The 18,481-nt window shown below is 43.7% G+C and overlaps 1 protein-coding gene across 7 annotated transcripts in view; it reads left to right on the top strand.

Annotated features, from left to right (window-relative positions):
- Nucleotides 1–18,481, top strand: part of DMD (dystrophin) — a 3,641,189-nt gene that overhangs the window by 266,223 nt on the left and 3,356,485 nt on the right. The gene's annotated exons all lie outside the window — the stretch shown is intronic.

The raw sequence follows: 18,481 nt of genomic DNA, 5'->3' as shown, positions 1-18,481 counted from the left end.
TATAAAGAAGAAAGAAAAAAAAACCACGGTTAGGTGGTATACAATTATGGACGGACTGCCGAGTGCCGACACAGAGGTAGCCACAGCCGTGAACTACCGTACTGTACTGTGTCTGCTGCTAATATAGACTGGTTGATAAAGAGATGTCGTAGTATGTATGTATAAAGAAGAAAGAAAAAAAAACCACGGGTAGGTGGTATACAATTATGGACGGACTGCCGAGTGCCGACACAGAGGTAGCCACAGCCGTGAACTACCGTACTGTACTGTGTCTGCTGCTAATATAGACTGGTTGATAAAGAGATGTCGTAGTATGTACGTATAAAGAAGAAAGAAAAAAAAAACACGGTTAGGTGGTATACAATTATGGACGGACTGCCGAGTGCCGACACAGAGGTAGCCACAGCCGTGAACTACCGTACTGTACTGTGTCTGCTGCTAATATAGACTGGTTGATAAAGAGATGTCGTAGTATGTATGTATAAAGAAGAAAGAAAAAAAAACCACGGTTAGGTGGTATACAATTATGGACGGACTGCCGAGTGCCGACACAGAGGTAGCCACAGCCGTGAACTACCGTACTGTACTGTGTCTGCTGCTAATATAGACTGGTTGATAAAGAGATGTCGTAGTATGTACGTATAAAGAAGAAAGAAAAAAAAACCACGGTTAGGTGGTATACAATTATGGACGGACTGCCGAGTGCCGACACAGAGGTAGCCACAGCCGTGAACTACCGTACTGTACTGTGTCTGCTGCTAATATAGACTGGTTGATAAAGAGATGTCGTAGTATGTATGTATAAAGAAGAAAGAAAAAAAAACCACGGTTAGGTGGTATACAATTATGGACGGACTGCCGAGTGCCGACACAGAGGTAGCCACAGCCGTGAACTACCGTACTGTACTGTGTCTGCTGCTAATATAGACTGGTTGATAAAGAGATGTCGTAGTATGTATGTATAAAGAAGAAAGAAAAAAAAACCACGGTTAGGTGGTATACAATTATGGACGGACTGCCGAGTGCCGACACAGAGGTAGCCACAGCCGTGAACTACCGTACTGTACTGTGTCTGCTGCTAATATAGACTGGTTGATAAAGAGATGTCGTAGTATGTATGTATAAAGAAGAAAGAAAAAAAACCACGGTTAGGTGGTATACAATTATGGACGGACTGCCGAGTGCCGACACAGAGGTAGCTACAGCCGTGAACTACCGTACTGTGTCTGCTGCGACTGGATGATAAATAATGATATAAAAAATATATATATATCACTACTGCAGCCGGACAGGTATATATATTATATAATGACGGACCTGCTGGACACTGTCTGTCAGCAGAATGAGTTTTTTATAGAATAAAAAAAAACACACCACACAAGTGAAGTCACACGACGAGTGTTTAACTTTTTCAGGCAATCACAATATAGTATACTACTAACTATACTGGTGGTCAGTGTGGTCAGGTCACTGGTCAGTCACACTGGCAGTGGCACTCCTGCAGCAAAAGTGTGCACTGTTTAATTAATTTTAATATAATATGTACTCCTGGCTCCTGCTATAACCTATAACTGGCACTGCAGTGCTCCCCAGTCTCCCCCACAATTATAAGCTGTGTGAGCTGAGCACAGTCAGATATATAATATATACATAGATGATGCAGCACACTGGGCTGAGCAGTGCACACAGATATGGTATGTGACTGTCTTGTACTCCTGGCTCCTGCTATAACCTATAACTGGCACTGCAGTGCTCCCCAGTCTCCCCCACAATTATAAGCTGTGTGAGCTGAGCACAGTCAGATATATAATATATACATAGATGATGCAGCACACTGGGCTGAGCAGTGCACACAGATATGGTATGTGACTGAGTCACTGTGTGTATCGTTTTTTTTCAGGCAGAGAACGGATATATTAAATAAAACTGCACTGTCTGGTGGTCACTGTGGTCAGTCACTAGTAAACTCTGCACTCTCTTCTACAGTACTCCTAAGCTCCAGTAAATCAGGTCAATCTCTCTCTCTCTCTCTCTCTCCTTATCTAAATCACTGTACTCCCTAACAGCTGCTCCCCGTCCCCAATCCTCCCAACAATTATAACTAAGTCACTCAGTCTTTACTCTTTTCTACTATAACGGAGAGGACGCCAGCCACGTCCTCTCCCTATCAATCTCAATGCACGTGTGAAAATGGCGGCGACGCGCGGCTCCTTATATAGAATCCGAGTCTCGCGAGAATCCGACAGCGTCATGATGACGTTCGGGCGCGCTCGGGTTAACCGAGCAAGGCGGGAAGATCCGAGTCGCTCGGACCCGTGAAAAAAAACATGAAGTTCGTGCGGGTTCGGATTCAGAGAAACCGAACCCGCTCATCTCTAGTCTTTATCCTTTTGTGATTGCTTAAACATTTATAATATGATAATGCTCTGGTTATATTATAAACCAGGACTTATGTGGTTTAGTGCAGTTTATAGTGTGTTGTCAATAATGTTTTTAGTGATACCACTTACGGTATCAGTACTTATAAAGCTTCAAGCTGGTGCAATACCTGGTATCAGGTTAGTTTCCCTCAAATGAAATATGCAGAGAAACTGTGGGCTCCATATATAAAGGCAAAATAGCGGGGGGAAACTTATAAGGCAGAAAAAAAATAGTACATGTTGCCTTATACACCTATGGCAGAGCTAAGTGACTCGGGCTGATTCAGACCTGATCACTGGGCTGCTAACTTTGCTGTCCTGCATTCAGTTAGTCGCCGCCCCCAGGGGGAGTGTAAATTCGCCGTGCAAGTGTTCGATCCCATGTGTACGCAGAGCTGCAAAAATCCACTGTGTGCGCAGCCCAGGACTTACTCCAATAGTGCGATGAGAAGAGGCTGATCAGGGCCGGAACTGACGTCAGACACCCTCCCTGAATACGCTTGGGAACGCCTGTGTTTTTCCTGACACTCCCAGTAAATGGTCAGTTACCACCCACAAATGGCCTCTTTCTGTCAATCACCTTGCGGACGCTCGTGCGATTGGAATTTTCACACCATCCTGTCGCTGACTGGCGATGCCCATTGTTATTGTCCGACGTGCATGCGCAGTTATGATCTGATCACCCACTGTGCGAAAATGCACAGTAGTGATCAAGTCTGAATCAGGCTCTCAACTACTACTAAGAAGAAATGTGACTTGCCAGCGAGTGTCTTCTCCAGCACCGGTTCCATCACCCCTAGTTGCTGATATCTGCTTCTCACCATATGAAGAGAGGGAAGCAGGAACTCATCTTTAACACTTGTCTATTAGTTAATAAACATTGTACAATCAAAACGTCTCAAACAGCAGCAGCTGCACTAGAGAGATCATATGAGTCCTCTGCAGCTTACATACAGTATACTGCACAGGTGCCATTCAAGAAGCAATACGCGTCTGTGCTGAAATCTCTGAGGGGTGACTTTCATTTACTCTCTTCAGCACAGCATTTCTTAGTAAACACTTCATGTTTCACCATGGTAACAGGCAGGGTCAGACTGTTCCACAGGGATACAGGGGAGACCCTGGGTTGGCCCCACTGCCTGGGCCCCCACCCCCTACACTAGTGATCAGTTTACAGACTGTGCATTTGCATTATACCATATACATAGGTTACATTATACTGCACATAACTATGGTGCATTTGCTACAGTGCATTGCTGTTATTAATTAATGCTGGTAATCTACAAAGCAATGATGTTATTAATTATTTTGCATGCACTAGCAGTATTTACATACAATATACAGTATTTATCATGGCACTCAGTCCATGTACTCTGTAATGGTTAGCCCAGCCTCTAAGCATGGGCCCCTATGATTGCATTCCCCCGGTGGTCCCTTCATGCCCCAGTCCGACACTAGTAACAGGCAAAGCAGGAACGCCATTTGTTTTACACAGTAAGTGGAGTTTTTTAATACATGTAGTATTCTGTACTCCAAGTCTGGGCAACTGATGATCTGGAGATTTAATATTTCCATTTGGACCTTACTGGCTTATTATATCTGCTCACAAGTTTTTTTTTTCTCCATTCTTTTTCTGCTCTCTTCAGTATTCACAAACTCTTTCACTATGTTTTCCCTCCCTGTGCCACTGTCTTTCACTTTGCTTTCCCTAAATAGCTGCTTTTCTCACATTATCTTCTAAAACTATTTTTGACTCTACCACTCTTCTTTCAGCTTGAATCTCTTTATTTAACATTTTGTTTTACTTCACTACAGTATACTAACATTGTTTATCTTCTTTTCTGTGGTTATCTGCTTGTCTTTCCTTTATGCTCCTCTCTAAAAAAGTTTTTGTTCTCTCTCTTTCTGTTACAGTCACTTCTGCATCTTAAGTTTCTCTCACTAGGGAGCATATTGTATTTATCAAAGAATAATTCAGTAATTTCACCCAAAAACACCTGTTTTTGGGAAGTACCTGCAAATATTAACCCCTTTGCTGAAGATGATGACTGGGATTAAAAAAATTAAGTTAATTTTACCTTCCCCACTGGTTCGGATGACCGGTGGAGATACGGAGGAAGCTGCAGGGAGCTCCTGGAAGTGCCGCCAATGCGCACATGTGCTCTGAATAGACTGATCTGCAAAAAAAGTATTAAAGAGGTGACTTTAAGTCTTTATAACATAGAAAAGATAGTTGCACCCTTGTTTGAAAAAGGAGAGACCCTTATCACCAAACGATGTTAAACTGCACTACAGAAATGTAAATTTTCTGTATGTATGGAGGTGGGCACAACATGCCCTTGCCCCCCCACCCCCCATAATGACACAAGTAACTTTGTGGGCAACATATTTAAAAAGTGGGGAATCCACTCTTTTTCAAATATATTGCCAACTAGTAGCTATTTTCTGGTGTTCACCAGTGATCAATTTACACATCACAGGGATAATCTATCACAGCCCCTATGCCTACATTTGTTTTTCACTACTTTCTGGCAAACCATAGTGGCTGATTTCTAAACCACTTTTAACATACGCAATGAGTTTTAAATCTTGTTGAGTATGATAATTGGTGCTCCAGTAATCAGCTCCTAACTGTCATGTGTTTGAAAAAATGACAATTGGGAGCTGATTGGCTATAGCACCATTAATCATACGCATAAATGCTGTTGTCTCTGAATACAGTTGAAGAGCTACATTTATTTCCAAATATAGAAAACAACCACTTTACTTGCAACTCAGAATAAGGGATCTTGTTTTTTTCACTCTCATCTTATGTTCCCTTCACTTCAACTGACTGTGTGCTTTCAGATTACTCTTGTTCTCTTCCCATTGTTTTTCTGTCTCATGAGTGGCTCCTAACTGAGTCCACTCAGAGCCTCTGAAAGCCACGTGTTTCTGTTGGTTGTATAAGCTGGCTTCACATTTGATTAATGTTGGTCACATGAGGTATGTGTCTCTCATTGTGCAGCACTACATTAGTTCCTTCACTATCACCAGCAGCTCACCACTGTATAGCGCATAAGTGTTTTTATATATTTTATTATGATTGTTATGGAACTCCAGCCAATTGTGTAAGACCCCTAGAGTCAATTGGAGGGTCTTCTGCCTATAGCAGCCGCCTTTTATACCCTTAGTGTTAGATGTACACGTCGGTACTTAGGATGCCACCTGGACCTCAGCAGCAGGGCTTACCCAATTGGCTGGAGACCACAGGGTATTGGCTGGGGCAATAAATAATAAGACACTCAGTACAGAAATCTAAAGGTTTAACCAGCAGAGATTGGACCAAGCTTGCAGCCAGGTGAGTGCAGCATCGCAGATGAGTTGTAAGTACTGCTTTGGAGAGGCGGTTGCACTGTGAATTGGTATGCTCAGTGTAGCAAGGGTGGTGACTATTGCCAGCAGAACACAATAACAAAAGTGTATAAACCTGGCAGGCATGATAGACAGGGTATACAGATGTACAAGGTATCCACAGACACCAGGAACAGGGACCATTGACTTACATGCAGGGTAAGCTATAAGTGGCAAGGATCAGGTGGTCTGGCTGATTTACAGCATAAAAGGAATAGCAGTTAATACCATCCAAGGAACAACCAGCCCAGGGTATTTAAACATAGCCTACAGCTGCGATGCAGCACATACATAGGATTTACTGTTTACATACGCAACCAGGGACGATGGCGCCACCTGGCATCCTGGTTGTTCGACAACTATCAGGGACCATTGGCATCTGTGGCCAGAAAACATGACATTCCTGTTGCCAGACAACAACTGGAATATGTGATTGAGACAAGCCGCACAGTGGCTTGTTACAATAATACACATTATAATATATAATTAACAACACATACTCTGTAATTATTTATTAGCTTATTAGGCTAACACTTTACTCACTACTTACTTTGGAGGGCTCTATACATGTATAAAATAAACAATAAACTATGTTTTAAATATTTTCCTCTCTTAATTGCTCATGTTTAATAAAAATATTTTAATGTAATGAGTTAGTGAAAAAACACGATTATTGTAGTGATTATAGAGCACCTCAACTGAATAATTAGGTTTAGATTAAGCAAATAACCAATAAATATATCAGGGAGTATTGACAAATCTAGCCCACCCCTATTTTGCATGTCCTTTAGCCAGAGGCAGGTTCCTACCTTTCCAACCCAAAGTTTGTTTTGATTTTATGCTGAAGGCCTATGTGGCATAGTGTAAAGCTGAATGGGTGAACTTGTGGCTCTCCAGGTGCTGTAAAACTACAATTCCCAGAATAACTCTGTCAGCAATCAACTGACAGAGCATGTTGGTGCTTGCAATTGTGCTCTCACTGGAAATCCACAGGTTGTCCAGGCCAGGCATATAGTTTGTTCGGAAAAGAGTAGGTCATTTAGAAGGTAAGGGTATCCTTTATTTCACACTGAACATTGGGATGGTTGCGAGGGCATACTAGTATGGTGGATTTTTTAAGATAATTTACAGAACTGTGAACACAACGTTTATCATCTGTTACCCAGACAGAAGCAGTGATGAAGAAGCTCTCAAGCTGTTCTCATTTTTATGTACTGAATAGCACAAGAGTACATTACATGGGTGACAGATTTAAAATAATGAATCTTGGATTCCTCAAAAATTCTTCAGCACCGTACAGAACAAAGATACAAAACAGGTTAAGCAAAGTAACAGAACAACATATATACATAATTACATGTGTAAGCATAAATATGGCAATGTACCAATTGGCTGAGACAGTGGACCAAAGGGGTGTGGTTATTGGAGATCAGGCAAATATTGGGTCGGTTACGGTGAACAGGTGAGATGAACTGTGCTAATGCTGTAAGTAGATCCATTACAATTAGTATGTCACAGTGACCTAAATGCCAAACAAAATGTTAAAAAAAAAAAGTCTAAAAGTCTTTCCAAGGATTGAGCTCTTCGGTTTTGTGATTTTCAATCCAGCATACACGGTCTGCTTAATGTCTTTCACAAAACTGGCACATCTGAAAGAACAAACTTTTGTTAACACTAACAGCTACTAAAAGACTTAAAGCTATACTGTATAGATGACAGTTTATTTCTTTGTTTTTATAGATTTTCAACAATAAAAAAAAGTTATTATGGTAAGGTTTAGCGCCCTTACAAATAGAACTACAGATGTGTCCACTATTACCTTTCTGAAAAAAGTATCATGGCCTGCCGTTCATGGCACGAGATAAGCTTTCCTCTTAAGATATACACGGCAAGCCATGTGTATCTCCTCTGAAATATAGTGCAGTACCACTTTTCAGACAGCAGGTGGCATTTTCAGAAACTGAGCAAGCAGAAAGTCTGATAAAGAGATTCTAGAGGGAGTAGTTCAGACCTGATTCTAGCAGCATTTTATTTGCAAATGGGCAAAACCATGGGGGTCATTCCGAAATGATCGCACGCTAGTTTGTTTTGCAGCATTGCGATCAGGTCGAAACTGCACATGCGTATGCACCTCAATGCGCATGTGCGTTGTACGGGTACAAAGCGGATCATTGCTGAGCAATGGATTTAACGAAGAATCGATTCGCACAGCAGATCGCAAGGAGATTGACAGGAAGAGGGCATTTGTGGGTGGCAACTGAACGCTTTCTGGGAGTGTTTGGAAAAACGCAGGCGTGTCCAAGCATTTGCAGGGCAGGTGTCTGACGTCAATTCCGGACACGAACAGGCTAAAGTGTTTGCCCCGAATTTACATCAGACACCCACCCTGCAAACGCATAGACACACCTGCGTTTTTCCAAACACTCCCAGAAAACGGTCAGTTGACATCCACAAATGTTTTCTTCCAGTCAATCTCCTTGCGATTGTCTGTGCGAATGGATTCTTCATTAAATCCATTGCTCAGCAACGATCCACTTTGTACCTGTGCGACGCGCCTGCGTATAGCGGGGCACACACATGCGCAGTTATGTCCTGATCGCAGCTCAGCAAAACAACCTAGTGTGCAATCAGGCCTGCATGACCCCCATGGTTTTGCCCATCTGCTAACAAAATTGCAGCTATGGGGGGGTCATTCCGAGTTGATCGTAGCCCTGCAAAATTTTGCAGGGCTACGATCAGGAACAGAGACATGTGGGGGATGCCCAGCACAGGGCCAGTCCGCCCTGCAGGTCAGTTACGCCCCCCCCCCTGCAGAAGTGCAAAAGTATTGCACAGCGGCGATGCTTTTGTACTTCAGGAGTAGCTCCCGGCCAGCGCAGCTTTAGCGTGCTGGCCGGGAGCTACTCATTACTACACGGCCCGCAGCGGCTGGTCAGCAGCAGCGATCGGGTCAGAATGACCCCCATGAGCCGTATGTGCAGGGCAATTTATCCATCATGCACACGGGAATATCAGCTGCAGCAGCTAATTGTAAAGTATTAATATTTTTCCAATACATCTCTCATACTAACTTCCAACATGTACCTGGCTCAATGTTGCCTATATGTTTAAAAAAATCTTTCCTTGTGATTGATAATGTGCTGATGAAGAGTTCATACAAACTCCACACAGAGATTCAATATAGAAATTATGATACTAACTAAAAGGCACTATTGATACTTGTCATTTTTTGCAATTGTTTGGTGGTTAAGGTGCGAGTAGAGAGAATTTTTGGTATTTCAATACCACATATATTTCACTGGGATCCGGTCTGAAGATCGACAGTGTCTGCCATACAAGTGGGTGTTGCGTCTGTCTGCCACAAATCGGTCCAGTGCTGAGGCTGTGTTGCCATAATAAATCACTGGGTGCTCTGTCTGCCATACAAGTGGGTGCTGTGCCTGTCTGCCACAAATCAGTCCTGTGCTTGGGCTGTGCTCCATAATAAGTCACTGGGTGCTCTGCCTGCCATACAAGTGGGTGAAGAAACATGAGACCCAGGGCCTGATCAGCCATAAGCCTGCAGCCGGAATGGCTGAGTCCTGGGGGGGCACCGGCACAATAGATGCTTAGGCTCTACCTACTACTTGAAGCTGCAGATTCCATGCAGACAGCATGGAAGACGGCCCTTATAGGAGACAGATGCCAGGGGTATTACTAGACCATTACCCAGCGCTACCCAGAATGAGCATGTAACCCCCTGGCTCTAAGCATATAACCACTATGGCAAAAAGCATATGTAACCCCTGGCAACGAGCATGTAACCCCTGGCAACGAGCATGTGACCGGGTCAGACTTCCGGTCAGCAGAATCAAGGATGCCGGTGGCTTCTCCTCCCACCTCTAGCCACCAACAGCACCGCGGGCAGCAACATGGACATCCATATGTGCAGGGCAATTTATCCATCAGGCACACGGGATATCAGCAGCGGCAGCTAATTGTGAAGTATTAATATATCTCCAATACATGTGGGAGTGCCTGTAGTGTCCTCGGTGCAGAGGTGTAGGTGGTGTAATCAGTGCAGGGGGGCTGGCAGTATCCCCAGTGCAGGAGTGTCAGTAGTGCGGGAGATGTCCTCCTTGCACTTGGTTGATGGTACCGTGGACACTTCTGGCACTCCCGCACTGAGGACACCTCAGCAGGAAGCGTCCTGCTATGCAAAACCATTCACTCCCGCTGACATCGCTGGGCAGGCGGAAAATCACTCAGTATGTATGCGCTGAGTGGTTTTCTGCCCAGCGATATCGGTGATCACACGGGCTCAGCAAGATCACTCAGCACACAGAGCTGCACCAGCGATGTGTGCTGAGCGATCTGTCACTGCCCGTGTTTGCAATAGAGAAAACATGGGTGATGACTAGATCTTTCAAGCATGCAGGGACGCACATCACTATCGCTATAGTCCATACACACATAGCGATTTGTGCTGTATTTCTAAGTGACTCAGCAAATCAATTAGAAAAGCAGCCCAAATCGCTATGTGTGTGTGATTGTATTCAGGTCGTTCTGATGTACAGTATTGCCAGCTTTAGAGTCCAGTTCTTAATTGTGTAGGTGTGAAAATCTCAGTGTGAGAGGCCTTTGAAGTAGATTCCTTGGGGAATAGAGATACAGCACAGTAACATGTATTCTGGGTGGGGGAAGGGCTGCTGTCCTGGAATTTGAAATAAACAGTGAACTTTTAGCAATTCAGAGCCTCAGTTTATTAATGCAAAAATTGGAGTTATTTGTTACTCAGAGCACAGAGGTGAATGAAGTCTAAAGTGACATTAAAGAATAAGTTAATTAAAACCTAATAGTGCTACAAGGTAACGGAACATATTATAAGACTTTGCAATGATAAAATAATTCCAACTAAATAGTATAAATATACTGTAAGTTAGACAAAACTGAATGCTATCACTTGGATGCTTTGTACAATCCATACACAATTACAGTATACAGTGTTGCAGAGGTGACTACTTTTTTTTTTAAAACAATTTTCAAGATTGCATAACAAATGTAATACTAGGGTGAAGTACATGTTACAGATAAAATATAACAAATTAATTAATTTAAGCAGGTAGTCTAATTTTGATATTTCAAGCATTTGCAGAAAGGATGAGTACGATAGGTAAAGGGCCCTTTATGCAAATTCTATGCATTATTCGTTTGCGTACTGTCTTTTTTGATGTGTCGACATATGGCCTGTCGACCAATATTGGTCGACCTAATGACTGTTGACCTTCTTTTTGTCGACAATATGATCCATTCCAATTACATGCAGCTGGCTTGTCCATTTCTTTCTATAATCACTGGCAGCACAGAAAATAAATGGTCTACATAATTATTACAGGTCTCCAATGTAAGTACGTTTTTCCAAAATGTATTGATGCCATCAATCAGTTGCTCTTTTGTCCTTGGCTTACATTGAGAACGAATATAACTTTTCATTTGAGACCACACTAGCTCGATAGGATTCATGTCCGGTGATCTGTGAAAAGTCAATAAAGGGAGAGAATTTAAAAATTGAATATTTGGCATTTCATGCTTTACAGTGCGGGAGGTGTCCTCAGTCCATGAGTGCTAGCAATAGGTGTGCCGGCAGGGCAGGGGTGTCGGCAGTGCAAAAGGTGTCCTCATTGCAGGAGTGCCGGCAGTGAGGGCGGTGTCCTCATTGCAGGAGTTCAGGGGTGCCAGCAGTGAGGGAGTGCCGGAAGTGTCCTCAGTGCAGGGGTGCCGGCAGTGTCGGCAGTGCAGGAGGTGTCCTTAGTGCAGGAATTCTGGCAGTATCCCCAGTGCAGGAGTGTCAGCAGTGCAGGCAGTGCCGGTGGTGTCCTCAGTGCAGGGGTGTCGGCAGTGTCGGCAGTGTGGGAGTACTGGAGGTGTCCTTAGTGCAGGAGTTCAGGGGTGTCGGCAGTTTGGGAGTGCCAGAAGTGTCCTTGGTGCAGGGGTTTCCAGCAGTGTTCGCAGTGTGGGAGGTGTCCTCAGTGCAAGAGTTCAAGGGTGCTGGCAGTGTCGGCAGTGTGGGAGTGTCTGAAGTGTCCTCGGTGCAGGGGTGCCAGCAGTGCGGGAGGTGTCCTCAGTCTAGGAGTGCTGGCAGTATCCCCAGTGCAGGTGTGCCGGCAGTGTCGACAGTGCGGGAGGTGTCCTTAGTGCAGGAATTCTGACAGTATCCCCAGTGCAGGAGTGTCAGCAGTGCAGGCAGTGCCGGTGGTGTCCTCAGTGCAGGGGTGTCGGCAGTGTCGGCAGTGCGGGAGTACTGGAGGTGTCCTTAGTGCAAGAGTTCAGGGGTGTCGGCAGTTTGGGAGTGCCAGAAGTGTCCTCGGTGCAGGGGTTCCAGCAGTGTTGGCAGTGTGGGAGGTGTCCCCAGTGCAGGAGTTCAGGGGTGCTGGCAGTGTCGGCAGTGTCGGAAGTGTCCTCGGTGCAGGGGTGCCAGCAGTGCGGGAGGTGTCCTCAGTCTAGGAGTGCTGGCAGTATCCCCAGTGCAGGTGTGCCAGCAGTGTCGACAGTGCGGGAGGTGTCCTCATTGCAGGAATTCAGGGGTGCCGGCAGTGTGGGGTTGCCGGAAGTGTCCTCGGTGTAGAAGTGCCGGCAGTGCGGGAGGTGTCCTCAGTCCATGAGTGCTAGCAATAGGTGTGCCGGCAGGGCAGGGGTGTCGGCAGTGCAAAAGGTGTCCTCATTGCAGGAGTGCTGGCAGTGAGGGCGGTGTCCTCATTGCAGGAGTTCAGGGGTGCCAGCAGTGTGGGAGTGCCGGAAGTGTCCTCTGTGCAGGGGTGCCGGCAGTGTGGGCAGTGCCGGCGGTGTCCTCAGTGCAGGGGTGCCGGTGACTTACTTACCTGCTGCAACGTTTTCAGCCTGTTCGGTCCTGGCTCTGACGTCAAACACCCGTCCTGGACACGCCTGCGTTTCTCTCACTACACCCGCGTTTTTTTTACCCCCCCCGAAAACGGCTGCAAACGGTGAGTTGATGCCCAGGTACCCCCTCCGCCTGTCAATCTTCATGCGATCATTGCAGCGATCGTTTTTTTCGGTTCCAGCGTCGTTTCCCGTCGATGGCCGTGCGTGCGCATAGCGGCCGTCGCACATGTGCAGTAGGGACCCGATTGCAGCTGTGCGAACGACAACACGCTGCGATTGGGTCATAATGACCCCCTAAGTCCAGAACTACTTAGAAACTGCACTACATTTTTTACCATAACAGGCCTGCACAAGTGATCAAAGCCTTGGTATGGGAAAAAAAACAACCCCCATAGGCGGAGGTTAGTTTGTCGCACGGGCTGAAAAAAGCATCTTCGTCTGATCAACTCGTAATGAGGCCTTTTATTTGGAAATATTTTATCATTGCAAAATCTTATAATATGTTCTTTTACTCTATAGCACTAAGGTTTTTATTAACTTATTATTTAATTTCACTTTAGATTTCATTCACCTCTATGCTTTGAGCAACATACTGTATAGTAAGCAGGGACGTGCCCACCGCACGTCACTGATAGTAACATCCCCCAGCCAGGATAAAATCTGTAACCCCCAAGGAATCTACTTCAAAGGCCTCTCACACTGAGATTTTCACACCTACACAATTAGCAATTAGACTTTAAAGCTGGCCATACTGATTACAGTGTCTATTTAACAGCAATGTTAGTGCAAAGCTATGTTACGTGATGCACTGGCCACCCAGTGGTGAAACTATCAATTGTCACGAATTGTCACGGCACAATATGACGGCACAAAAGCACAAGGAATATATGTCATGCCAAATTTACTACCATAGCTCTGTTTTCAGAAAGGTAATAGTGGACACATCTAACCCTTCATCATCATGAAATAAGGTTTACCAGTTTCCCTGTAGCCATCTTAATGTCTTTCTATTATTATATTTTCTGTACTTGCTTTTATAGTTTTCTCCTGTTGTTCCTTGCAACAATATTTTACTTAAAAAAGAAAATGTATACTCTTAGGTATTTAGCCTCACTTTAGCTAAACATGCATCAACGGGCAAACAAACAAACAAACAATGGGCACACTATTTACTAAGCTTTGGGTGGAGATAAAGTGGATGGAGATAAAGTACCAGCCGATCACCTCCTAACTGTCATTTTTCAAACTCAGCCTGTGACATGGAAGTTAGGAGTTGATTGGCTGGCACTGTGGGGTCTATTTACTAAGCCTTGGATGGAGATAAAATGGACAGAGATACAGTCCCAGCCAATCAGCTCCTAACTGCCATGTCACAGGCTGTTAATGAGTTAGGAGCTGATTGCCTGGTACGTTATCTCCATTCAAGGCTTAGTAAACAGACCCCTAAATCTGGAAAATGTTTTTTTTTTTAATCTCAGTCCGTTTTAAAACATAAATATAACAGAATCCACAGTTTTTCAACTCGATTGGTCAAAATTCCAGTTATGTGGATGACCATATTCCATATTGTATTTGTCACAATATTTGTTTTAAGACTTGATGACCAATGTGTGTGGCCAGTTAAATGTCAAACTTATACTGTATAAAAACATATTGCCATTTGCATGTTAACTCATTTTATTTTAAGGTATTTTACATGCAAAAGAAAAATAGTAAAAATGAGATGAATGGAAAGTGCTATTAACATCAATTAAATCAACTCTCAATTGATTATATCAATGATATTACACCCCACCCAGGACAGAACAATCTATGATTCTTCTCTGCTGGAGTCTGCAGCAAAGGTGCATACCTCGTACACACTCATTTTTACCCTCCTGAGCAGTATTGTTTACAATATGATCCAGTGTGTATGCAGCAAACGATGAATGACGCGCATTCCCATGCATTGTTATCGTACCGCCTGTGCATGCAGCTCAATTTGGACTTATCGTCGGAAACTGCATGTTGCGGCTGGCGGCAGCGTGATGTCACTGAACGCTATTGCTTGTGCACCTATCGCTTGCGCTATCTTCAGTGTGTATGCACTATATCAGCCATCAGGGTAGGGACAACACTAGGTGATATCACTCATGGAGCGTATCGCCTAGTGTGTATACACCTTTAGAAGGACATTAGCCTTCCTTTAAGGTGGAGCTGCACATTGATTACAGATTTATTGTACTTTGGAATTATTGGCCTGTAGGTGTTGTAGAATGTGAAAGGCCAAAAGGACAGTCATATCGCTGTTGTTCATGGTCTGACTACAGTATTGAAAAAAACTAAAAACATTTAAGGGTTGTATTGCTGATAGCTAGAAATAATTAGAAGCAGCAAAGATGCACTAGAATGGTAATGCAGCAGGAGGCATCTAATATAAGTAGACACCACCTGTTTGCATTATTTATCGATGCTGCATCCTAGTACACAGTACTGGATCACCTGCAACACTATCGCTTGAAGTGCTTGGCCCATGGGGCCGCGCAAGCCGGCTGCTGCAGTTCCTACCAAGAGGCCAGAAAATCTCTGTCTTCCGATGGAAATCCTGGCCTCATCACTCCCCCAAAACTGAGGTGTCTCTCCTCAATTTGGTAAACAGCAGTCATTGCCGCCCCAAACTGCAGCAGACTGTCCATCACTGACAGTCTGCTAAAGCCAATCTGCTGCCGATGTCGCAGATCTGTACTGCACATGCACAGTATGGGTCCTGCGCATTTGCAACATGGCGAACATAAGTACTGCACCTCCAACAGCATCTGAATCAGACTTCATGTGCAATTGAAGTGTTAGCACTTTTATGTGCATGCAATTTCATGTAACCCTGTTTTCTGTTTCCTAAGGATTCATAATATTAAACAAAGGACATATTAGGCCAGTGTAAATAAATATGCTTAATCTGAAATGGCAATATGCTACAGACCTGGCATCTGTGCTTTTATAAGTAGGGGCAAAGTCATGTCTAATTTATTGTCCATGTCTGGATTTAAAAAATTTTCATCCCCAGCTGTTTTATTGTGTTGGCCCCAAACGTTATTCCCCACCATGTTCCTTTCCTGTGGTTTGCTGTTGTGCCAATTATTAAATTACTAATGCATTCTATTATTTAACATAAAATCACTTATGTGCAATGAGCACATTGCACATGAGGGATGTTTCCAGAGATCCAGACCAGCTGACTTTTTACTTATCATTTATCGAACTCCTTGCTTCATAAAGTTCATGTAACTATTTTATACAGCTGTTTTTGTTTCTGTGTGTACAATTGTATTCACTATTTGGGGCATGTATTGGCTGTCTCCCAGTGAGTTTACATAATGGAAGTAAAACTCCTTCCCATGTGAACATCCATGCTGCCGTATGTGCAGGGACTGAGATGCCTACTTTTAGCGCCAGTGCTCTTTGTGATACCAATTAGTGCATCCTTATATGGAACCAATGATCACACCATTGGAAATTGCACCAGCCCTATGGCATGGCTGTAACTAGGGGGTGCTGGATTTGAGGGGATGCAAGCTGTCTATCATCCCCATCTCTAATACTGCCACTTCCTCTCCTCTCCTGGTCACTGGCATACATACAGTAGCTATCTCCGTGTGCCTCGCTGTGAGTGTACACAGAGACACAGACACTGGAGGCAGCAGCTGCTGAGTTCCAGCACTGACCACACACCCTGCTCCTCTGAGGATCATCCGAGCAACAGGCCCCTGCCCTGAGTTCCAGCACTGACCACACACCCTGCTCCTCTGAGGATCATCTGAGCAGCAGCCCTCTGCCCTTACACTCTCGGCCCAGGCAGCCACCTCTGTGTATGGGAGATTACAGCCACTACAGTGAGTGAGAGCATCTATAGTGAGCCCATCCATAGGGATTGCATTTATAGGAAATAGATATATATATATATATATATATATATATATATATCTATCAGGAGTAAGTCTAGAAGAAGTACACCTTTGCAGAGTACCTTTAAAGTTTACATCTATTGGTAGTATATATATATATATATATATATATATAGGCAAAACATCTATAGGGGGTACAACAGTACGGAGCGCATCTATACGGAATATGTCCCAGAGTAAATAGATGTGTGTTTGCTGGGGGTGGTGCCACATTACTGCCTTGCCCCGGGTGACAAGAATCCTAGTTTCGGCCCTGCCTATGGCAGGTGTTGTTTTCTTCATCTGACCACGGCCTCATGTGCTTGCTGCTGTTCGTCTGGGAATGCAGCTGCATGCATTGACACGTCAGCGACAATCCCATAATATACACACTGAATGGCCCATTTTTGCATGTACTACTAGCTACCTCCCAGTCCCTGCCCGGGAACATCAATCACCTTTCCACCACCTTTCTGATACCGTCCTAATCAATCACAAAAGCACCTTTGTGTGCACACTCTGTGTTATGCATGTATCAGAGGGGTTTTCAGAACTTTTTGAGCATACAATGTAGCAAATAATCGCTCAGCTATGTGAACAAAGGCTTTGTGTGTGACTTATTCCCTTAGACTGTTTTTCACTTAGTATCCACCTATCTTTTGTTCATCCTTATACTGTATTTGGAGCAAGTCTGGTACATACTATATTTATACACACACACACACACACACACACACACACACACAAACTTAATAGGCTCTAATCCATGGCACTCAACTGTCTGTAGTACCTGAAGTACGTGACCACACCATTTAAATAAATAAAAAAATCATACTGTACATGCTCAGCACTCACCTAATTATACTCCAAACTATATTTCATTAAAAGTCAGGGAATGATGGTTGTTCCAAAATATTTCAACAATTTGCCAAGATGGCTAATGTCAAAGTGCTTTTTATTTAAATGATATGGTCACACACTTCATGCACCGCAGATAGTTGAGTGCTGGATTATAGCCTAATGTTTATAATAAAAATGTTTTTGTTTGTTTCTTTGTTTTTTGTAAGTGGTGGTATGATGTAGCAGATTACTGGATTTGAGAACCAGGAGAGTGGTATTGAGCAACAAGAAACCTCTGATAAATGAGCACTTTCAAAAACAAATTTTACAGATACAGTTTCACATATTACTAATAAGCAATATTAGATTGTAATTGCCTCTGTTGTCCCTGAATAGGTGTGTTCTATGTAAAAGAATAATTAAAATAATAACAACATATATAACATTTATAGGCACACGCAACACACACTAAGGGACTAAATCAGTTATACAAACACCTGTTTGCAGAGCTTATCTTGCATGTTTTTATAATGCTCAGGCTGAGTTCTTGCAAGCATAAGTGATACAGAACTAGATTTATGACTTATACTCTGCATATATTATACAATTATCTGGCAGATAATCTGTGGTTGGAATGAAAACCTGGTAATGGATAAGAGCAACTGACAATCGACCAATTGCTCCCAAACACTGGAAAATGCACAAAACCTGTCTGTGATTTAACCAATTTGTATAAACAACAGGTCTTGTCCAATTTCCAGTGTTTGGTAGCAAATGGTCGATTGTCAGTTGCTCTCATCCTTTACCAGGTTTTCATTCCAACCACAGATTATCTGCCAGATAATTGTATAGTGTATGCCCAGCTTTAGGTGAAGCTGGACTTAATGGGACATTCTCATGTACACTAGACAAAGTTCAATGAGGGTATGTCAATGCAACTGTGGGCTATGCAGAGTTGGACATAAGCAAAAATACTCCTGTTTGGAGGGTAGTATAGAGTAGAAGTTGCTAATGCACACTGATGATGAT

Source organism: Pseudophryne corroboree, chromosome 2, assembly GCF_028390025.1.
Source record: "Pseudophryne corroboree isolate aPseCor3 chromosome 2, aPseCor3.hap2, whole genome shotgun sequence".
In the NCBI taxonomy this organism is placed as follows: domain Eukaryota; kingdom Metazoa; phylum Chordata; class Amphibia; order Anura; family Myobatrachidae; genus Pseudophryne; species Pseudophryne corroboree.
Note: the sequence above shows the minus strand (reverse complement) of the source record. Positions and strands in the feature narration are given on the sequence as shown.